The sequence below is a fragment of the Cariama cristata genome, unplaced genomic scaffold, assembly GCF_000690535.1.
Source record: "Cariama cristata isolate BGI_N322 unplaced genomic scaffold, ASM69053v1 scaffold464, whole genome shotgun sequence".
In the NCBI taxonomy this organism is placed as follows: Eukaryota; Metazoa; Chordata; class Aves; order Cariamiformes; family Cariamidae; genus Cariama; species Cariama cristata.
In genome coordinates, this window is record NW_009614474.1 from 183,257 (window position 1) to 207,928 (window position 24,672).

The window sequence follows — 24,672 nt, forward strand, 5'->3', positions numbered from 1 at the left end:
AAGAACAAAAGCTTACAAAGTTCTGGATTTCAAATGCAGCACCATTGTGATGCATTGTATCTTCCCTAGCTCTGAGCTTTGGATTCAAATAGTTCGAAATAGCAGTCTGAGTGCAACAGCTCAGCTAAGAGCACACGAATCAGTTGAATTCTTACCTAAAATTCTGTGCCACAGTCAAATCTCTCCTAGGACTGCACTTAAAAATTGAGGAATGAGGTTTTCACGTTTTCAGCCACCTGATTCCCCTGACTTGTTCAGAAGAGGGGCCTTTGGAAGCCTCAGCTCAAAGCAACCACCACTGCAGCATCGAAGTGTGAGATAACAGCATTTCTATCAATGTCTAGCAACATAAAGCACCATGTTGTCCAGCATGTGAATTATAAACCTATCTGATGAGGAAAAACAGCAAAGCTTAAATAGCCCCCTGTGCAACGGTGGTTAAATAAGAATGACAATGACATGGACCTCTAAACAAGTATTTTCCTGTTTTTTGCTCAGGATCAAAATGTTGTGTGGTCCCATTCATGCCCAACTCTCTCAACTCCTGGGCTAACATTCCCCCTACTGAATCAGACTGTGTTCCCTAGAAGCACAGGGTTGACTTTATTTCATCAGGATTTGAGACACCAGTCCTAAACAGACTAGGAATTACAAACCCAATGACTTGGCAAAGTTACTTCAGCTACACACAAATATCCACAGGAGAGGCAACAGAAGACGCGTGATTTGTGTATGCTAAAAAGCATTATGTATTTCGCTCATGCAGTAAAATAACCAGATGATTATCATAGTAAAAAAGCAAATCAGTTCCAAGCAAGAACAGTGGGGTTTCGTATGAAAGTTTTAAAGCGAAATAACTCCTGCCTTTACACATTGCTCAGACAAATTAACTGAAACTCAGACAAATGAACTGAATTCCACAGTCCACCTTTCAAAGTCTGAAAATCAAGGATTTGGTGAATGGCTCGCATTAATCCCATATACTTCCAAAGTGAGAAGCAACACTGAAAGAGATACTGTAATGCCTTCAGATAATGAGGCATGTTTATGCCTGCAGCAGTTAAGAGCTGCAAGAAAAATAACCGATTCCTCCTATGACTGTAATGTCTTTTCTCTCACGATGTCATCCCTTTTCTCTTACAGACCTGGCCACATGGAAAATCTGACATTCTCTTTAGGCAGAGCTGCAGTAAGACCCTCCATACTGCCCTATCAGATCAAACAGCTTTAACTCTGGCTCTGTTGTTACTGGTACCAGTGGAAAAAACTACAACTGACTTTATGGGAGAAAGGAACTACTCTTGATGTACCACCTGTTGAGTGGTAATGGTTTCAGAAACATGTGAGGACATAAAGAATGGAGACAAAAATCTATGAAAAGGACATGAGTCAGGACTGCAAATAACAGAAAAGCTTCTATTTCCAAGTGCTACACACTGAAATGCTTTCTCCCCACCAATAACACAAGATACTCCAGCCATAACTGCATTATAGCCACTATGCTCAAAGGCTGTAAGTGAAGCAAACCTTGTAGATAGAGATAACATCTCTAACAGCTGGGGAGGGGAGGGGAGGGAACACAACAAGAAAAGCTTTTATCCAGGTCTTCACCACTCACCTGCAAACTTGCCTGTTTTCCCTGCTATATCAGATAATCTAATAAAAGATGTTTTCTCTCTACAAAGAGACTTCTCTTGCTTAATTTAAACTTTTCAGGTGAGAATTAAAGGGCAATGCTTCTCTTCTTTAATACTGCCTCAGAAGACATCACCGGTATATTACAAAGAAAGGGCCTGGCTCCTACTCCCATTGCAGTCAAGAGTGAAACTCCCACCAATTGCTATGGAGAGGGATCTAATCAAAACTGTTATTATCCTACTGCCTCCCAGCCTCCTGGTATAGCATGCAGGAGGTAACAAGGAATATGTTTTTACCCCACTGAATTACTAAAATAAGGATTTTTTTTTAAAAAAAAAAGGTATTGTAAAGGCCTATTGGCTGGTCTAGTAATTTATTTCACATAAATGAAGTGCATCACAGTGCGTTTGAAGACTGAGCATTAAGTAGAAGCAGACACTTGCAGTTCTACAATATGTTGTTTCCTTTTGAAAAAGTTGTGTACCACCTGTTCCTTCCATTTGCTGTTTTTTCCTGAAGACACTGCTGGCAATGGACTTAGTCATTAAAAAATAACCTACAAACACTTGGTTAACTAACTACTACTCGGAAGCTGCTGGCATCAGTAAGAACAACTTCCTCAGATACTCCCTCAATAAATATCTTTTTTAGCCCTGCCTCTGGGTTTCACATCTAGTGTTTGGTAGAACATTAACTCAAGCATTTGCTATCACTCAGAAAACTGCTGCTTTTTAAACTCTGCATCTTTATACATTACATGTAATCTCAGACAATGAAAAACAAAGTGTTCCTTAAAAAGAGTATCTATTTCTGTATATTCATAATCTCAGGCTTTGAATTATTTGAGCGAGCAGGGTTTGGACATGTAGTCCAAATATCCAGATGCACCTGAAAGAGAACAAAACCACCAAGCCAGGTCCGCTGCTGTGCAATATCGACATACTTGTGCTACCTTCAGTAGAGCTATGCCAATTAGAAATCCGGTCCGTCAGACATAATACTGGAAGCATGGCTGGTTCAGAGTCTTATGGGTGCCAGCTGGTTTGCCTGCACTACTAGAGAAAAACTACAGTCACAACCTTCTCAACACCACTCACTTCATTTCTTCCCTGGCACAGGACCTAGGGCAGATGGGCTTCCCTGGTCCCCATCCTACCCACAGGCTTCTGGGGAGAAAGGTGTCACGCCAGCACCCTTCCTGCTTTTCCAAAACACGGGGAGCGTCGCACAGGTCTGCAAGGCGTGCTCTCAGTCCACAAGACAGGGCTGGTTAACATTGCAGTTTGATGGCCTCCACCCTAAGCTGCTGGCTGCAGCCCAGGACCTACATTTTCCTAACTCTTCAGCATATTGGCCAGAGCACAGCCCTCCTGCGGCCCAGGGCTAACAGGACTGCCCGCTGAGAGTGCAAGGCAGTACGCTGCACATCCCAGCAAAGCGCTGCTGGCGGCAAACACCACGTGAGATCTCTAGAAGGAGAAACTCTCCCTCCCTCTGCCCTACACACTAGCAGGCTCCTTCTTACAAGAGGATCACTTGGAACAACAATACAAGGAGCACTTCCAGTCAACCGGATTTTTTTTTTTTTTTTTGGTAAGCTGAAGTTCCTTGTGACTTCAACATGAACAGCAGTCTAAATAGCTTCTGTCTCACATGAGTCTCTCTCTATGATATTCAACAGCCCTTAGCATCAAACCAAAGGATGCTGGATGCGATATCAATGCCTTCAACAGGGAAGCGGGCCTGGCTTTCTCTTTTTCTTTTTTATTTTAGAACAAAGAGAAGAATATCACACAAGAAATCTGTAACAGAGAAAGGAGTGGGCCTAAGGGTAGCATCCTTGTTGTTCAGCCACATGGACTGTCCTCACTACCCGGCATCACACACATGGCATTGCTACCCTCGGGAGCCTCTGCAGTGGGAGCTCTTTGCATTGCTGAATCCCTTCACACTTTTTGCTCCTAGCAGTACAGTAGGAGAGACTGGTAATGATGAGCATAGGTGAGCAGCTCTGGAAAACAACTTGAGGTGCATAATCTTACACTGGGAACTAGAGAACCAGAACACCCTGGTGGAATGACACTTACATTTCTCCAAGAGATCAGGTGCCTTATTACAATCGTTTATTTGCTGTGCTATAGCAGACCACTTTTACCAGATAAATGGCCTGGAAGAGCAGTAGTTATAAAGACAGAAGCACAAAAGGCTCCATGGTCTAAATGGTGATCAGAGTTCTCACATCGTTCTTTTAACAGTATAGAAGTAAATTCTCAGGTAGTTCTGTCTGTTCATAGGGCTTGTAAGAACACCAGCTCGCTCAGTTTCTTCAAACCTCCCATTCAACAGAACACAGGTGCCCAAAAACCAAAAGCTTTTTCTAGACTCAATGGGAAGAGAGAGGTTCTCCAAAAAATGGCACAACACACATGACCTTCACAGCCCTGCTGAGGTACTGATCTCTGCTCTCTGTAGGAGGAGAGCAGGGCAAGCACGCTTCTTGCAAGCAGTAGCCACACACAAAGGTCTAATGTTAAGCTAGGCAATGCAGGTCATCAGGATTTCGATAAAATTCTCTCAATTTTTTTGTTCATACAATATGGAAATTCACCATGAATTAGTACAGATCTGGGAACTATTTCCTACATACACTCAATGTTCTTCCTGCAAAATATTCTGATAAGATTTAAAACCATGTTTTTGTTGTCTTCTTTTTTTCCCCAAATTCTCAGTAAAAAACAACTATTGCACTTACATTTCATGTTGTGCTTTGAGGATTTGGGTTTTACTGCCCTGCAAGTGTGAAAAACTAGGTAATATTTAGGTTCAATATGTGCCTGAGCTTGCAGAGACAGGCCTGAGACAAATGGTCTTGCTTTCATTCCTTTGTGCAAGATACACAACTGCTACGTTATGAGCGAGAAGGAGAGGGCACACGCTTTGGAGCTGTCCAGAAAGTGATGCAACAGAATGAGACCAAGAAACAGGTGAAGACTTCTTCTGTGCCATTATATGCATCATGTACAAGGTTAGAGAGAGTTATAAGGAAGGCTATCAAGACAAAAGGGAGAGCTGAACATTTAGTGTGCTGTGAAGAAGTAACATGATCTGAATGTGCCTTAGACACACAGGAGAAGAGGGAAAGAGAACGCTATCAGAGAGAAGAACAAGAACTAACAAAATTCAAAGTTTAAAGTGCTTATTCGGCCTTGGTCCAGGGCTGCTCCTGCAGCCTGTACTCACTGTCTGATCAGCTTACTAAAATGAGATTTAGGTAACTGATTATTTAATTACAAAAAGGTTTGTTTGCTCTCCATTTATGCAAGAACACAACTTCTCCACATGATAAATTGTGAGCAGACCAAACAGTCGAAAGTACCCATGTTCTGGGTCCTGGGAGAATTGGATTACTCCTCACTTGTAAGAGCAGACGGGAGTTTACCTGTCCCTTTCAGCAGAGAGCTCACCAGCCTGCACTGACTTTCCTGGTTACATGCATCGCTGTTTGTGATGAGCTTTTGGCAAGAGCAGATAGCCCCTTCAACACCTGCCATCAAGACTTTTGAAGTTCAGGCTAGCACGAGTGAATTAAAATGCAGAATGAACTCTCCTCAACCTCACTGTTGCTTTTTGCAAAGAGCACCCACTACACAGTTTCATCTAGACTTGAAGCTCAGATCCTCAGATCGCTCTCTCCCACTAGACTTACTGGACTTGGCTTCACAACAGCTTTGAAAGACCTGGCTCTTCCTGACCATTTAACTTTTTGCCTAATGAATCATGTTCAATGACACACAGAGTCTGACAAGAAGCAGCTAAAAGAAGCATCTTGTACTCACTGAAATCAAAACTAGACCTCCTCTCGCTGGACAAGGATTAATACCATGAGCAGGCCCCCTGGCAGTTTCATTTCAGGTATGTTGATAACCAGAGGCTTGCTGATGAATTTTCACACCTCAGCTGTTTCTCTCACTGCCTTCCACAAACACATACAAGACAAGGCTTACATGACTGAGGCAATTCTTTTTTTCATCTTGAAAATACAAAGAGTTTGTCTGCACTGCAGCCTGTCACAGTTACAATGCACTATTTCAGAGCTGGCGACAAACACAGCACTTTGAAATACCCAGCAAACATACTATCACTCTGCACTGAAATACTGCCTCTCACTCTCCTGCTTCAGACATGTACTCTAGAAAGCCTTGTGCCTTCAGACATGGGAAAAAAGAACCTCCAAGAGAGAAAAGAGGGGCTGCAGGAAGAACAGCAATGTTGCAGCCGGAAGAAACTCCCCCCAGCACACAGATGCAGGCAACACATGTCCCAGTTTTTACTCCATTCCTTACCCTAGAAAGAAGGACAAGAAGCAGCTCCAGGAAAGAAAAAAACAAAAATAAACCTATGACTTCATTGTGGCTGTGCAGTGTCATCAGATAAACCTGTTGCTTGAAAACTTCAAGTAGCTGAGATCAGCACTTTTCTTGGCTGAAGAGAAATGACTAAATAATTGTCCTTGCAACAACCACTGGATAAAGTGAAAAAGGTATTTACTGGCTCTCTTTGTGTTGTTTTTCACTTGAGCCATTCAAATCACCAAAAGTTGTCTGCACCCATTACACAAACCCTCCTCCGAACAGATAATGCTAGGGTGCAGTAGGAAATCCAGAGATCAGCATTTCTTCGCATCTGTGCTGTGTTGCAAATTCGCATATTCCATAAGCAACCTCCATAAAACATTTCAACAAAGCAGAGCAGGGAACCCTCAAACAAGGTGAGCATGTGGTGACTGACAGACGAGTAATCAGCACATGTTGCAGAGAACATTCTTGGCAACCGTGAACCGTAAATTGGAAGTGTGAGAAAAATGCCACGTCATAGATTCAGCTTGCAGCGCTTGTACTCATCAGTACCAGATCTTGGATAGCTCAACTCATACTGCCAACAGGACATTTCCTACAGAAAACAGACACCTGCACAAAAAAGTTGGCAAAAATCCCAATGCATTTTTACTTCCACGTAAGTTTCCACCTCTGTGCCATAAACACCTTCACTGTACAGCCCAGGAAACGTACGCATTCTCTTTGTTTAAAACACCATCAAAATACATAACACATGTACATGCAGACATAGGAGGCGTCCTGTCAAACTATTTGGTTTTGTTTGAACAAGCCACAGAGATTCATTAGGCAATCCATCCTAGTAAAGTCGAGATGTAAAGCACTTCCAGTGCTCTGATATGACTGGTATGAGATCAACAAAAACAGAAAACTCACCTTTTGGTGGTGTTGTCAGTCACAGGATATTTTAGTTCAGGTTTCCACAATCTGAAACAAAGCAAAAGCTCTCAGTTAGTGGCAGCTATTAAAGGGAAAATTCGTTTTGTTAAAGGGAAAATTCGTTTTGTTAAACAAATTAAAGACTCGTGAATTGCAACATGCGATTCACAAAACACCTTCCTTCTCTGCTTTTGGTAACATGTGCAAAGTTACACCAAAGTTTCCTTTCCAGTGACTAGAACCTCTCCTGCCATCATAGCTTACGTCCCTTCGTATGCATCAGACCATCTCCCTCCAAAGAGCTTGGGTCTTCAGAATGCCTATTCTCATAGAAAGAGGATATCCTTAGAAACACAGGCTACACTGACGGTTTCCGTTAGGATCACAATTTCACAGAAACAACTAAACCCCTTCTTCCTTTACAGAAAGGAGGTCTTCAGGCAGAAGACCTTTCATGTATCTAGATTCATCAGGGATGATTCACTAAAAATTACAAAAGATGGTAACAGCAACAACCAAAAATACCAAACAACATAGATAACACGACTTAATTTACCAAAAGCTTCCTTGTTTCCAGGAATCCCACAGTTATACTGCACAGTAAAAAAAAAAAAAAAAAAATTATGTGCTTACCAGACCGGTGGGACGTATAAATTGAGTATCATGTAACTGAGTATCACCTACCACAGAAAAGCTACAAAGGGGAAGTGCTGCTGAACAGTCACAGAGGGGAATTCTCTCTGGTGCTACAGCTGTTTATTGCATGACCTTGGGCACATGCTTAACTACCTTGTGCTCTAGTTACTACCATATCTTACGATGAGCACAGTATCATCGCAACAGCATAAATGAGGATTAATCACTGCTTTGCAAATCCTGGGAAAGGCTGGGCAGGGAAGAAGCACCTATAAAGTGCAAATTGTTGATATTTATGAATTGCATTGAATTGCCCAAGAAGGATGGAGAACAGACTCACCCCTCTTCCCAGCTCCAAGCCAACAGCCAGCAAAGGGATCATTTTCCACCACCATCACCCTTAATCAGCATGCACCCTACCTGCAGAATTAACTTCTGCCAGAATGTGAGTAACAAAAATCACAGCTGAACAAAGCTATGTAAGATATTCGCTGCTTGATGGCAGAAGGCTGAGGAGAAGATAAATGCCAGCAGGAACAAACGCACTTTGTACTTTTAGTCAACTTTGCTACATCTCACTGTACCCACGAGCATAGGGATTGTCATTGGAAGCAATGGGAGTCTTGTCTCTGACTTTATCAAACTTCAGAATGAAGCATTTCATTTCACAGAAAGGTAGTGAAGGGCAGATTCAGTGTCTCGCCAAAGGTTACTTGAAGCAGTGGCTGAATCATGAGCAGAAAGCAAGGACCCCATCCCTACCTTCTGCTTTTAAGCATTGGACAACTTTCTCAAAACAAAAAAAGACTTAGTCTGTATTGCACACTGCTGTCATAACTGAGGATAAAGGTGGAGGTGTAACCAGGAGAAAAGTGAAAGAAAATTCAGGCTATGCTATTTCTTCTTTCCTCCCAATACCAAAAAATGAAAAGTCAGTTCTTACAATACGCTGGCCAGGCGTGGTCCCTATTATCTTTGGTTAATTCCATATGTCTGAGAAGGAAATCAGGTCTAAGCTGGTTAGACTGGCTAAGTGAGATTTGTCTAAGGCCCCACCCCCAGGTGCAGCATCAAGCACCAAAGATTTGGCATTCTTTAGGAAGATGCTACTTGTCCAGACACTGTTAATAAAGGTCAGCAAAACACAACCATTTAACAACTCATATATAATATTCCCCTCTTGAGCAAAACCCCATTCAGCACCTCCTAATCTCTGAGGAGCTCCCAGTCCATATCCAAAGCAAAAGATAAGTAGGGATGGTACCAGCAGGATTCCTTTTATAAAGCTCCTGATGAGCGTATGATGGACAAGCACACAACCCTGGCACCTCTAGCAAGCAGAACTTCCAGTATCTTTAAGGCTTGGTCCACAATGTTTACTCCTTGAGAGACTCTAGACTCATCCTTATATCTTGGGTCGTGATAAGAGAGAAACAGACTTGCTGCTAGCAAGATAATATGGCTGCGAAACACCGACCAGACACCCAGTTACCCTTCCGCTACAGCTACACTCAGCTAACTCTGCTTGAGGAACCTCAAGATTTTCAGAATCACAGCCCTGACTCATGCAGCCAGTGGTGAACACCCAGGACACATTTGGGAAAAGACTACTAATAAATAAAGTACCATGCCAACTGCTTGACTCAGAGAAAACACAAGTAGCACTGCTACATGTTGGCGTTTTGTCTTCTGAATACTTGTTGGCTAATAAAATTAGAAGCTGTTTTTTAAAGAACATGCCTATATTGAATAATTTATCTACCACTTTCCTGTAACTACAGTGGCATTTGCTAATGCTGTCAGCTTTTATGTGAAGTCAGTACTCCTGCAAGGAGTCACACTGACAGATCTGGTTAACAAAGTCTGTCACTAGCAGTTTTCCAGTAACATGCAATAGGAAAATAAAGTTGTCCAGTATTTCCCATCTTTCAGCCTACACCAGCCCCAGGAGAGGAACACATGCTATTAAGACAGCTGTGCTTATCCAAAATATCCATTGGCACAGCTGGACACATCAAGGTCTTCTAAGACCCTGGGTAAGCTCCATTTCAGAAGATGGTGTTGGTTTAGCTAAAAGGCATTTGAAAATCTGAAGGCAAGAGATGGATTGGGTAATGATGATCATGAAATGACAACACCTACTATTCCAACAGAAGGAAGGAACTGCAGCAGACTAAGGTCAGTCAATCTCAGAAAAATAAAGATTTCAAGCAACCCTGCACAGGTCAGCAGGGCTTCATGGGAGGCCCAAAGAGTACAGGAAAGCTACAAGTGTTGGAGACAGAGTAAGGATACAAAGGTAAACTATTCTGTGGCAAAAGAAAGCTGGGACATAAAGTAACTACAGTGCTGACCAAAACAGAGAGATACGTTCAAAGAATATTAAAAAGAGACTCATGCAGATAAGTCAGCTGAAACAGATGAAACTAAACTACAATTTTTTATTATGTAAAAAAAAAAAACAAAAACAAAAACCCAAAAACAAACAACAAAACACAACCCCAAAACAAAACCACCACACACTAAGGGATGAAACTACTGACACTGTGAACTCACGGGAGATGAGGGAAGTCCTAAAACACTGCCTGAAGGCAAGCATAGGACCACCACAAAAAGGAAGGAGGATGATTACCACACAGGGAACTACAGACCTGTCAGTTTAACTCAGATTCCTGAAACAAATCGTTAATCAATTATAAATACCCGAAAGATGGTTAGATGATTAAAATGAGCAAATCTGCTTCTGTAAAGAACCAAGACAAATGGGTCTCATCTAGTTTTCTGTTACAGTATAGTGTATTTACTAGAAAAAAAGGCAGCACAGACATGCTATACTCCTCAGGGGTTTGAATGAATTCTTGGAGAGGTCAGCCTAAGGCTCACTTCTTTGTAGTATTTGGTGTGACTAGCCAGAAGAAAGCACTGAGCCAGGAGAGTTTACAAGTATTTCGTTAGGTCCAAAATCGACACCATGAAACTCAGTGATGCAAAGTGCTGTAGTAGTGCTGCTGCAGAGGCAGGAAAAAGAAATCTTTCAGCACACAGCTTCATCCACCGACATCTCAATTAAAGCCCAACGGGCTGAGCCCAGGAACATGACTTTGCACAGGAGGAGCTGGACTGCAAACCCACATGCCTCTCTGCTGTGCTGACCCTTAGGTGGAGGGAAGTCACACCCCACACAAAAGCAAAGTGAACGACTGGATATTCAGCTTCCAGAGTCAGACCTTCCAGAGCTCTTCTGTCAGAGCCATCAACCTAGTACAGCTAACTGTTGTCTGCGAGACAGACATGCCTTAACACAGGAGATAATCCTGCCAAGTATAAAGCGAGCAGTTGTTCAACATGTCTGAAAGACTTGCAAAGGAGATTTAGGCTAATCTAACTAAATTAGGAATCTACTGAAGCTGCACACCACCTTCACTGGACAGTCAAAAAGAACCAGGTAAACAGGATGGGGATAACCTGCCTCCACAACCAAGGTCTGCATTATCTCTTGCAATTCCTTCCAGCCTTGTGCATTTACCTTTCTTTGATCTGCCCACTGCAGAAAATGGACAGTCCAAGATTTTCAGTTGTTTGCCTGCCTGTATGTGATGAAGCTGAGCAGCAGGAGCTGTGGATGTACTCTGAAGGCCTTGTTCCTGAAAATACATTAGGCTAATTCACATTTTGAATTGACAGCCTACTGCTGCAGCCCACTGACAGCAGTCTGTGTGACAGAAGAACAAATTAATCTTCTGTTTCTTTAAAAAGCCAGAAATCTCAAAGCCCACTTTATCTCTAATTGGAGCAAGGCTGTTCCTCATCTGCTATGGTACTTTTGATAGCCTCTCTTACCACGTCTCCTAAAATGAAAAGTATAGTAAGTGCTAAAAACCCCAGAATATTTTAAATTGTTTACACATGAAAGATGATCTATGGCTCAGAGCTGAAGAGGGAGTAATGTAACAGATCTGTGGGGCATCTTCCCTGCTGTGCAAAAAAGGAGCAGACATACATTCAATATCATTAATGGAAGCTGAGAGCCTAGTTTCCCAGGAGCTATACAGAGTGCATACCCTTTCAACTTTAATCGCCCAGTTTCAGGGACAGGAATTCACACCAAAAGTACACTGTGTGCTGTTAGCTCTGCAGCAACAGAACCTCAAGGCTTCTGTTTGGTTCTTTGATCCTGTCATCCTTTTGCCATTTTTTCAATGCTTAAACACATTTTCAAAGGTGCAACTCAACACACTGCAAGGGTACCAACAGTGCAAGAAAAATATGTAACAAAAAAAAAAAAATTGACTTGCAAGAGCAATCCGTGTTGATCTAACACTGCTCCTATTCAAGTAAATTCTTTACCCTGTCATGACAAGACACTTCTGTTAGTATGAACCTGCAAATTCTGAATTGCTGCCTATTCTCATTCATAGGCGATGTCTTCCTCATAGCACTTCTGATTTCCAGGGATTTTATCCAGTATCTATACAGTTGCAAGTAAAATTAAACCACATCCTTTTATTACCAGCTTAGCCATTTTTCAATTCATTGGCATCAACACTAAAAGAGATAACATGGTTGGAAGATTTCTGGAAGGAAAGAGTTGCCTGAAACTTTTTTCTTCTATGAGATTTCATACTCAAAAGCCTGGCTCCTAGCTAGGACAGATCAGCACAGCTCTATCAAAATCCCAGGGAATGCCACTGATTCAAAATAGCTAAGGATCTGTCTTGGATGCATGTCTCGGGGAGCCACAACATGAGTTGTTCCTTTCTCTGTAGTGAGATGAAAAGACGCTTGAAAAGTATCTTTGCTTTCTTCTTCTGCCAGAGAATCTATGTGTTCCCATTCTCTCCCTCGAACAAATTCTTGAGTGTTTCTCCTGTTACTCTCACATCTGGTCCTGAGCCCACAAAGTCGACCAGAACTTCACCACTGACCACCACTTGTCAACCACATTACCACACTCTGCCCCACCAATCACACATTTTCAAGTGGAAGCGTTAAATGAACAGTCTCCCTCTGTCTTACAGGTTCCTACTATTTTAATGTCCAAACACCTCTCAGTGTACAATCTCCACCTTCCCAATTCTTCTACGATATGGTAAAGGATTAGTTAACTCCAGTACAGAAGGGTAAATGGGTAACTGAGGCACAGAGAGATTAACTTATTTACTGCAAGTTCCCAAGAAAATCTTTGAAAACATGCACGGACATCAATTCAGATGACCTCTGTCACATGGCCTCTGCTGATGCTAAGGGTACTGGTTAAACAAGTTCACAGCAGCTACACAACTTTGAAAAACCCATAAGCAGCCCTAGTTAAGGCTTAACAGTTGAGAAAAACTCCTTCACAACTAGCATAGGCAGCTTCCTTTCAACAACCAGAAAATCAAAGAAGAAATCCAAAGCTTCAATAATACAAAGAACAAAAAAAAGCAAACAAAAAAAACCAAACACACACACCAGACAAATGAGAATCATTTCTAAAAATCAAGTTCAATTTCAGGTATTCATATCAGAAATCAATGAGAGTTCTTCTGGAGTTTTTAAGTGTCACATGCATGAAGGATTACTTTGGGGAAGCATATTTCTTAATTGGATAACAATTCAGTTCAATTTGTGGTAACCTTAAAGATCTGAAACACTCAAATGGGCTGATTTGGTAAATACGAATCTCAAATAATCTAAAGATTCTGCCATTCTAGATAAGAAAAAAAAATTAAGAAGTTAAAAAATTTACTTTTCTGAGCAGTTTAGACTCCAGCTTCCTGATGCACAGGTTTTAATTATAAGATCACAGTGTCTTTCCACAGGACCCACTCCTCACTCTTACAGAAATTAAAGCTACTTCAGGGAGTAGGAAAGGAGGTACCTGTAGGACAGTCTCTCTGACACCACAACTCAAAGGCATGCAATAAAGCAAGGACTGGGCACGGGGAAAGGAGTGTACAGGTGTGAGGAGAACAGCCTCAGAGTCAAAGCAGCATACCCCAGACAACTGTTTCTTTCACAGCCTCTGCCCAGAGTCTAATGTCCTACCTGCATCTCTGTGCCCAAACTGCTCACGCACGGTCAGAGCAGGGTGCTGATGACCCCACAGTGAACCTGAGCAGCTTCCACTGGACACCTACAAGTAGGGTTACTTGGGACTTCAAAAGTTTGTTCCACCTCTACAGTGCGAGTGCATCTCCACTTCACTCCAAGGTTCTGAAATATAAATTCCTAAACAGGTGACACAGCAAGATAATGTAAGAACGACTGCTATGGAAAAGTCAGTATTTTCAGAACAGTCTTGCACAGTTTACAGAAAACAAAAAGAAGGAAGATATGCACTGAAAATACAGGAGAAAATTGAAAACACTGAGTGGCTGTTCCCAAATGGAGTAACATCCATACCGTGCACTTAATGAGACAGGAGTTCTGTGGAAACAAGTAATAATGTGATCTCATAATTAAAGACTGCTTTATAATATACATGCAGAAGGCTGCCACAAAGACTGCACAAACACCCTTTATTCCAGTATTTCCTGAAATGAGCCATTTGACTCGGCAATGTTAAAAGGTTCCTTTAACAGCTTTTTTGGTCTGTGATACATCATCTCGATATAACTGAGGTCAAGTGCATTAACAATCTGAGTAACATTTTGTGCTGCAACATGACAAAAGAGGCACTGTCTGAACTGCAATAGCTGACTAGCACTCAGTCGATTTCTACAGCCATACTAGAAACATATGCGGAAGCATACAGAAGAATGAATTCATTAAAAAGAAAAAACTTTTTAAACAAGTTGGTTTTTAATTCTGAATAAAATATATAAATGCTGAATCTTTGGTGGACTTCTAGTCCCGGAATGACAGAGGCATCACAGAAACAGCACATTAACAACACTACCTAAAGGTTAATTGGGGAAGACAAGGACACATAGCAGGGCTTTCTGGGTGCCTCACCCAGAGACCTCAGTCACAAGTAACACTGGCAAACTGATTCAAATCTGGCTTAGAAATCCCATTTTTTACAGATTTATTACCTTTTAATTAGTAGGCACAAGTATCATTCTAATTTTAAATAATCCTTCCTTGGCAAGTGACATTATCCCTATTGTATTTGTATTTCAGCCAAGGAAGAATGCACTTTTCCCTTTATTAAAAGGGCCGACACTCAGCAACATAATTAATGAGCAGCTTTGAATGTGATCTTCTTTTAAAACCCTCTAATTCAGGATCAGAATGCTGTTTTAACTATAGGTGCTGAGCAAAGAGCTTGTCTTGGTACATTTCAAAACGCCACATATATAATTCATCTCCAGCTTTCTTTCAAGGCAGAGATTTTCAAAGGTTCAAGCAGATTTCAGAATGGAGAGGTTTGATTTAATAGGGGCTGGTCACTCAAAGCAGATACTCAGAAAACTTCTCCAACAGCCCTCAGCTGACCACTGTGGCAACCATTCTTATGAGCAAAAAAGGAAACGGGACTCTGACACAAGCAGCTGTGATTGTTAAGAGTAGTCCTTAATCACACAAGCAGCCCTACTAACCTCAGAGGGTCCTACCATAGAACCATTTGTAAAACCAAGACATACCAAACACAGGGCTCAAGAGATCCCATGCAACATTTCCCCTTGACACTTTTTGGTTCTGGAATAGTCTCTTTTACAACATTTTTTTTTTTCAAAAGATACAAGGAAAGCACTTGGGACCAAGCAAACAGAGCTGCAGCATTAAATAAATTAGAATGCACTTGTCAAAACTCTAGATCATATGTTGATTTGAGATAGAGAAGGTGTCTGACAGGGCACGCAACATTAACCTAACCACACAGGCAGAGGCCACTTGAAGTAATTCTATTCAGGACTCACATCAAAGAGAGCAGAGGGTTTATGAAAGCTGCACACGTTTTGGTCCTCAATATTTGGGTGTGCATATATGTCTGTATGTATATAAATATACACACAGAGTAGTTACACAAACTTTATTTTTGTTTTTAAAGGAGAGCTAGGAAAGGAAAGCACTTCGAAAAGGAAAGGCAGCCAGGACACAAATATCTGAAGAGCAAATACATTGAAAATTAAACATCCTATTCAATTATAGTGGGCTCTACAAGTATTTTCTGAGCACTGGCTCCTACAAGCACAAAAATGCCACTGAATCAGAATGACCGCTTCCACTCTATCAGGCAAAACCAAGAGCACACCTGATTTGAGTCTTCACGCCGTGTCAATCTATAACTGTAAAGGATGTAGCCATGGTCCCACTTTTAAAGAGGTTTAATTTTTTTTAATCCTGTATCACAGTAACTCTAACACTGAGTCCTGCAGGGGCTGAAGTACACACTATCTCAGGATAATGCCTTCTGCTGGCTGCCAAATACTGAATCAAGCTAATCAGCAGCATGCTATCACATGCTGATGTTGATACTTCAAGGAATCACAAAATATTCAGCTCAACTCATTAATCCTTTAATGCTGCTTCCTATCAATCACAGAGCTGACTGTAATCACAGTTTTCAAAAAGCACCAATAAAACTATTAACAGAGCAACGCAGAGGACAGCACAACAAGAAAAGGACTTCAGATGCCAAATCATTTCTATGCAAAGCCTGTACTAACGGCTGCAATCTCCTCATATGCGTCAATGTCAAACCACAGGCAGAATTACCTGTACGTGGACCACAGAAGGACAGTAAGCCAACAAGCTGCAAGAGCACACTGCAAGCATAAATCACTTCCGAGGTGCAAGAGCAGCACCTTAATTTAGCCACAGGCACCTCAAATTACAAAGGTTGAGTCCAGAGTCTCCACTGCTGACCATTAGGTTACTGGACATCTAAGCCAGGGACCCAGTTTCGCTGCTCACCTCTGCCTCTGACACCCTGCTCTGACCCTGCAGAACAGACCCCAGAAGACACGGGAGTTGCAGCAAATTTGACTTAATGACCCTGCAGCCTCACTGCACCCTTCCACACTTGCAGCTAGTTTTCCCTTTGCTATATACAGTAAGCACACAGTTCTTCAGAAAAGAGTTTGCTGTCTCTTACTGGCAAGTCCCATGATCCAATTTTCAGTTTCTGGATGCACTATATTTTAGGTTTTAGGTTTCAGGCTTCGTGTTTTAGCTGTCCTCTCCCATTCACCCCTCCCAATTTACTATGCAGCATTTTGTAGTCTCAGCAATGCAGAGAAATCACTTCCTACTGTCGTCCTTCCATCACTCTTCTTGAATCACGTTAGTGAGACATACACTGGCTTTGGGTAGCTGGACACCTTTGGCCAAGACAGGTTGAGGCAGACACTCTCTTAGGACACTCGGGCAAGACTCTTTAGGGTGCCAACTTATTTGAAAACTATATACAGCAAATAAGCGTATGCTCTTCTGTCCAGGTCTCAGGATTTTTCCCCATCTCCTCCCCTTGTGTTAAGAGTGAGATCCTACCCACACACACTGACCCCAGGAATACTGTAGGATATATGGCCTGAGTAGAAAATCACGGAACAAATCAGGAGGCACGTGTGCTGTCAGGTAACCCTGATACAGGTGTCTGCTCCACCACTTAACATCACTGTTTAAAATCAGCTGTCCTTGGCTAGGATACTCAGTGCTCAAGTACCTGTCATCATCAACCTGGACAAACTACACTCAGGTTTCTCCCTCAAGTTTCAATCCTCAGCAGGTTGCTCTGCAAATACAACACTTTTCCCGCCGATTTCCCACTATCTCCATGTAATCCTCAAGCACGTTTTCCCTCCACCACTTAACTGTCACAATGTGCTGGTGTAGGTCCAGCTGCTGTCACCCTTGTCAGCACTTTATTCTACTGTTTCCAGAAGTCCCAGGGAACATGGAAGCCAAGTGCTGTACAGCGGAGGGGTACCATCATCACCACAAGATCTCCTGGTTTTCTTTTTCTCTGCAACCTCCATGACTTCCCCTCTCTGCTTAGCACTGACATCTTAAGATACAAACCCTTCGAGTTCAGTACAAAGATGACTTTCCCCGTCAGCTGGATGCAACAAAGCCCTGCCATCTATGGCCCTCAGGCAGACACGGGATGTGTGCGCATCAGAGGCAAAACCTCCGTGCTAAAGCCCTACAGATAACACTGCATAGCCATAATTACCTCACATAGGACTCTTCTGCACTTGACCATGGAAGAAAGAGCATTCAATAGAGCAAATTACCAAGCAACAATCAGCAAACAGCACTTAAGTCAAACGCAATCATGCATGCATACATGGGTACATTGAGTTGATGATGTCTTAAAGGCTCTAGCCTATTTCGCACTGCCCCCAGCTCAAAGGCAAATACGCCAGCAGTAATGGTAATTGAACCAAAGAACTGGATAATTCTGCCCTAAGGAGAGAACATTTGGTAAAAGTTGAATCAAAAGCCAGAATATTCCCATAAGAGAAAGCTTCAGCAGCTGCTGTTACCTGCAAGTCACTCACATACTGTGAATGTACCTTGTTAAACACAGATGACACACCTGGTCTAGATGCAGCAGAGGAAGCCATCACGATAGCATGGCAGGCCTAACATCACCGCAGCAGAACAAAGCGGTACTGCAGTCAAGCACAACCACCAACCACACATTCAGCACGCAAGACTTGGTTGTGTGGTCACAGCCTGTGTATTTTCTCATTCACATTTAGTCAGCAACTATCAGCCTTAAGACAAGGCACAGAACCAAAGCATAGTTTCCCAACTTAGATCATAAATCAAAATTAAACAAGGTAAACAAGACAAGCAAAGAGAATACACCCCGCCATTCCCATCAGTGAACAGTTTTCATTTTTCCTTTTCTCAAAGAGATGGGTAAATAAAAAAGAAATCAGTGGTTGCTGGGAGTTTTATTCATTTCCACATGTTTTATCTTTACAGGAAAATCATTCTCATCATCTTACCTAGTGTTAACTCTGATGATATGAACCGACAGCTTTGCTTTCCCCATTCACACCTGTCCAGGACAGCAGTTCTGGTTCCTATCCAACACTTAAAATATTCACCTATAGATTCTATCCCTGTCAATCTCTGAATCATCTGAATTATTCAAGTAATTTGCTGCAACAAGGATTTCTTTAGAGAAGATCTGCTAAACATGGCATATATGGAATGCATTTCAGTAAAGGATTTTCTGGTCAGATTAGAAAATAAATTGGTAAAATTACTCTAGCTTTCCAGGATAACGATGTGTTATACCAATTCTTTAGACTTCTTCGCTTTAGGGTAGAAATTTTTAAAACCATGGTATCACCTGGACAGACCACAAAATGCAAACTCTGAATCACCTTTCAAAAAAAGCACATCTTCAAGTATTCAGTCACTTTTGAAGAGGGTAACAGGACCCACAGTACTAATTATACCCAAAATAAGATCTAGAACTGGGGATTCTTTGATCACTCTTAATTCATCAAGCAATCTCTAAGAGATTTCTGCAACCAAGAAGGAAAAAGTTAAATCTTATTGCACAGAGAGGATCTTTTCCTTGCGTGTATCTAGTTTGAATACTTTGCAACCGATCCACTGAGGAGGTTATATATATATATATATACACACACACATACAGACACACCACAAAATAAAGTGCTGGCTGCTTCTCTGCAGCACCACAAGCTGGATATCCTCCCCATGCCTCCCTTCCCAGATGCCTGGAAAATCCTTGAAAATTTACAAGAGGAGAGACCACAACTGTCCAGCTAAACATCCAGCATCAGTTTTTGGATGACCGCCGAATACATGTTTACTCAGGCCAGGAAATACTGCCCCGAATCCCAGCATGGGGGCCTGCCCTACCCTGAGATTTTCCACTTCCATTGTAGCGTGGATAAGCACGGAGCCACCGCGGCAGAACGCTGCGGGCAGTGGGAGCAGGCCTGGTCTGTGGCCATGGGAAGGGCACATGCGCTAAGGCGGCTGCTAGGCGCGGGAAAGCAACCCCCTCTTGGAGCAACAGCCTCGAAAGGGAAAATAAAAGTGAAACGGTGGTTATGACCCGGCTAATCCTGTAATCAAATAAACTCTTAACAGCGCTCTGGTGGTACATCATGCTGGTAGAAGAATTATGCAGCTTTTTGAGAAATTATACATTAAATCTGCTTTTCTTCTGGGGTTTTGTGGATAATTTTACTCTGTTCTTTACCTCGCAAGCAAGAGATTTCAATTTTTCTTTGAAATACTTTTACACAAGTGTAAAGTTCATCAAAATGGCAATCTTCCAATTAAAAAATATTACGGATTGAGCGGTACTGGTAATAATTAATGATTAAGGTATTTAACACAACAAAAAATGTCATTGGATTTCTTCCTCTCATTGTAAATACCTCGACACGAGCTTCCAGAGCCTTGCCCATCTACTAAAGCAGATGATCCATAACAAGCAGCTAAACTTTCAAATTACCCAACATTGCAGGAAAGCGTATGCACATGAATTATGCTTTATAACAGGAAGAGGTGGAGTCCATAAATTGTCTGTGTAATTTTCACAAGACAGATTATACTCAATATTAAGCATTTAGCCAAGAAAGAATAATGGGAATAACTAAAATACTCATTCAAACTGTGTGCTACAAGGGGAAACAAATTTTCATACGACGATCTGTTTGGCAATAACATAACCTCCAATGTTGTTTTCCAGCAATATACAGGAAAAAAGGCGTAATTCTATTTATTATTATATTAAAACAACATCTGTGCTTGCAAGTGTCCTTGCAAAAAGGTGCACAACATACTCCTTTTTCTGCAAAGGTCATGGGGAAAACGAAAACTAAGTATCTCGGTACTTTCTGCATCACCGTCATGCTGTAACCGGGAAGGTTAATTAATGGGGCTGCCTCAGCAGCTGCCATAAAAATATTACTTTTTTTTGTTCTTCAGAATAGGTTTACTGCATTTTTATGCATTTAAAGCTTTCAAGCAAATACACAAGGATTAATTTTTTGATAAGCCTAGTTTTATCCAGATAGCAAAAAGCAGCCATAGGAACATACCTTTTTTCAAGCATGTCTTGTCTGAAGATTACAACAGGTAAAATCTTGGAAAAATTTACTACTCTGTAAGATTAAACTAGCAAAAAGCTTTCCGTTTTGACTTATACCCCCTTAATTTTCAGGGTTGCTTGTTTTTCCTTGACCAGTAACAAGAGACTGAGATTTTTCTGAATTTCAAACCATTTGAAAACAATGTGAAAGTAGTTCAGTCAAAAGAAAGAAAATTTTGCAAACATATAAAAAGTAATTTCCCCTAAATTTTGCTGGTAAAAGTTTGCCATCCTTTTCAACCTGCCAGAAATGTTTATTTACATTATTCAAGACATCCTCATTATGGTACATAAAATCAATTTCAGCAACAATGCTGTCCTGCATCTTTTAATTAAGATATTTATCAGTAACGGTAAGATCCTGTTGCCACAGAAAGAAGAATTTACATTACTAGATAAATTTTAAAATACTATTTTTGAAACTTGTCCATCGGACACAAATGTTTCAGATTCTTTTCTAAATTAGCTACTATAATAACATGACAAACCATGAAAACATTCCCAACCATTTCAGCGTTGCATACATCAGACAGCAAAGAACGCTATCTGCACGCTCTCTTTTAGCCTGCTTTTTGCATAAGAAAGTCAAGCGCATATAGAGAGTTTTCAGAATCTTTGTTTTCTATTTTATACGCTGTTCCTGATGATGATTCCTTAGATCTCGAGTTTCCCCAATGGAAATACCTTAATTTCTTTATCAAACATATCCAAGTTTTAAAAGGAAATTCTATGTTCAAATCATTAAAGGAGTTTATTTTTGAAATAGCAGCCTTCTGGGGAAAACGTATTTTATTCAATCCTCTGTTCTTCTCACTTGTTGTCAATGCTACTTAATTCACCACAAATAGATGCTTGACAAGCGTCTTGCCCTCTACCCCAAAGAAATGTTTTGAAACTAGAAAACATACCAGTACTTTGGTGTTTGGTGTTTGTTATTTTCCCTATGAGAATTTGCAGTATATTATACAGTAAAAAACCTCACCCGCTTAAAGAAAAAAATTTCAGTGCAGTACAACGGTAGGGTGGCAAAGACAGTCATAACTCCTCCTCAACCGTGGTGGGTTTTTTTATGGCATCTCTATCAGGTCAGCAATAGAGGACAACAAAGCAGGGCACTCCACCCAGACAACACAGCAGGAAAAACTGCACATTCCTCAGAGCAATCACTGCAGAGCTGGGAATGTGACCACAGCTTTCCTTTCCATTCTCAAATGAGAATCAATAGAAGGAAAGACAAGACATCTCTCAGAAATGTATGTATTCACCTTATATTTTACACATTTAAGTGCTACATCTTTTATGTTCTGTGCTTTTCTAAAGCATACAGTGGGTTTGCCTCTAACTATCGTATACTACACTCTCAGTGCTTGGGACAGCTGGGATATTCTATTTAGTAGTCATTTCTTGATCCTTCCATCATTTTCCTATCACCATAGCCACTCAGGCAGCCACAGTATACTATAGCATCTTATTCCCATTTATCCTGGAATGATCAAAATGCTATTTCAGAAGTACACAATACAAACATTTAAAAAGAACAACAAACGTCTGAAAAGGTAAAATAAACAGAGGTGCTGGCACAATGCCACACCACCATTCCACCTCATCTCCTAGGTGTGGGAAGCGCATCTGTATGGCACATTACCTGTTTTCAGCCTCTTTACACCTCCAAATAGTCTTCCCAGCATGTTACTCTTTATGAAGTTTGACTTCACTTTGAGAGAAAGCCTCAAAGTAGACCAGTACAAACTGTTCCAACTCTTAGTTCCCAAAACTGACACTGACATTGGTGTTTGCCTAGCCCTCTCCTTGTACCTGCAGCATACACCTCCAGAAAAAAAGAATGCAAAGCAGCGCTACTGGAGCATAATCTATGTTGATATCTACATGATCTAAAGGTAGGGTCCAAAATGCAACCAAAGTAACTCACCAGTTTTCAGAGTCCTTATTGCAACTGTACCCAGCTGCCTCACTGCCACCAAGTCAGTCTCACAGAAGAACAGACCAGACCAGAGTCCTGCATGACAAAATCCAAAGGTGGTCGCTCTGACCACGCAGCCCAGAAGCGCATTTGGCACTGCAGCCCAGAAGCTGTACAGCTGCATTAGCACAGCATTTGCTCACAGGCTAATTGCCTTCAAATCTACATTAATATCCCCGCTTCTGGGTCTTGGACTACATCAGGGATCTCTGCGTCATACAGCATGCTACTTTGCTAGCCAGACACGGTCACCCAAATGGAGCTTATGTACAAAACAAGGACTAAACCTGGCTTTCCAGGGTCCATATTTCTTAGAGCAGAACTCCAAGCCCTGGCTTTTATTCTTTCACAGAACTTGAGCGTAACAGAAATACAGTTCTCTGTTAAAGCACACAGACTGTTAAATAGCAGTTGTCCTCATTCAACTTAATTTGCAAAATCCCAAATCCAGTTTCACAACTGATTTTAAACGCATCTGTCATCCAGTGGGCAACATCTGCTGCACATTGCTACGACTTGCTTCTGCTGTACAGGAAGGGAGTCTGTTACTACTGCTGCTCCCAGCTTTGCAATTGGGTTGCTTTTCAGCTAGAAGCAGGTCTTAGCCAACACACGACCAAGCAGCTTGTGCACAAGTAAACCTAGTTGTGTCAGTGCAAAGCAAAGCCCAGCAACAACCCAGCCACGCACAGAACTTTTCACTAGTCGTCCCTTCAAATGTAACTCCTCATCTAGCTCTCACTGCATGAAAACAACCATAAGGGGATTAAAGCAAAGATGTCTCACTGCCTTCCTCTCCCCACCCTTAAAATCTAACTGTTAGGCTGGCCTGATTTATAACGAAAACCAAAAATCCTTGTATGCCAGCATATACTACCCCCACCGATGTCAAGAGCTTCAGACAAGTCTGTGATTCAAAGATCACAGAGAACTAGCTGCAACGTTTGAAGGAGGAAACTCCTATCCCTTTCAAACACAGATAAAACACAAACTGATTTAAACTAATATAAAATTAAGTAGGCCCTGTAACAGGTTAAAACATCACAAGCGTCTTCTTTGAGTGTCCAGGGCCGTCTGGCATATTTAGGCTAATGAGCATCATTCATTACTCTTTGACCTCTCTCTCCAAGACTGCCCAGCCACGTGCTATGTTTCTCAGCCTGTGGAAATGACAGGACATGGGGCTATTCAACAGGATGGGACCAAAAACCAATGATGTGGGAAAGGGGGGAGTGGAGTAGGGAGGGAGCATGGCAAAAGACCAACAGAACAATCCAAAACGGAAAAGGCAAAAAAAATATTGATGCAGAAGGGAAACAACTCCTGCGGGTCCTCAGATAAGAAATTCCTTTCCATAGAAAGATGCGCCACAAGGATAACTTGAAAGAACACCTGAGTATGGTACAGCGTGGTGAGCAGCTGGTACAACATCACACCTCATTACCCACCATTGCTAACATGGACACCTCACACCTGGTCCTCAGTCATTTTAGAGCCGAGTTCACAGTTCTGCTGTTAATACAGGAGATGTTGCAACCCGATTCTTCAGAAGTACCATTAGCCAAAGATGCAAATTTTCAGCACCTCTGAAAGCAAGACCAGTAAGGCACACCTCTGACCAGCTCAGAAGAGAAACTACCTTCTGCAGCCCTTCAAAGGTAGCTCTCCCCCTTTAAGGGAAGAAGTACGTGTGCAGGTTTGAGACAACAGAAAGCAAACATTTCACTGATGTGTGGGGACAGCAGAGCATGGTAGTTAGCAGGTCTGGTTTCTACACTATACATCATTCCCCGCTCCCCCCCCCAAATAACTCCAGGAGAATCGGTGTATCAATGCCCAGTGCCCCTCCATCCTTGTCCTACTTAGAAGTCAGTTGTCCAGAACAACAATTTACATCTTACCACAAGTCTTTATGTTGTCTTGCCTAGGTAGCCTCCCTTGCAGCATGTAGATGCTGCTACAGCACAAATAATTTTATAGCGAGGACACTTGGCATCCAGCATCAATGTAAGCTACATGAAGACTTAAGTCCCAGTTTCAAGAGTCACTTAAACATTTCTCAGCCTTGCTGCAACTCAGTAGGGTCCACCTGACATCCGTCTTCAGGAAATAAGATTTCCACTTCT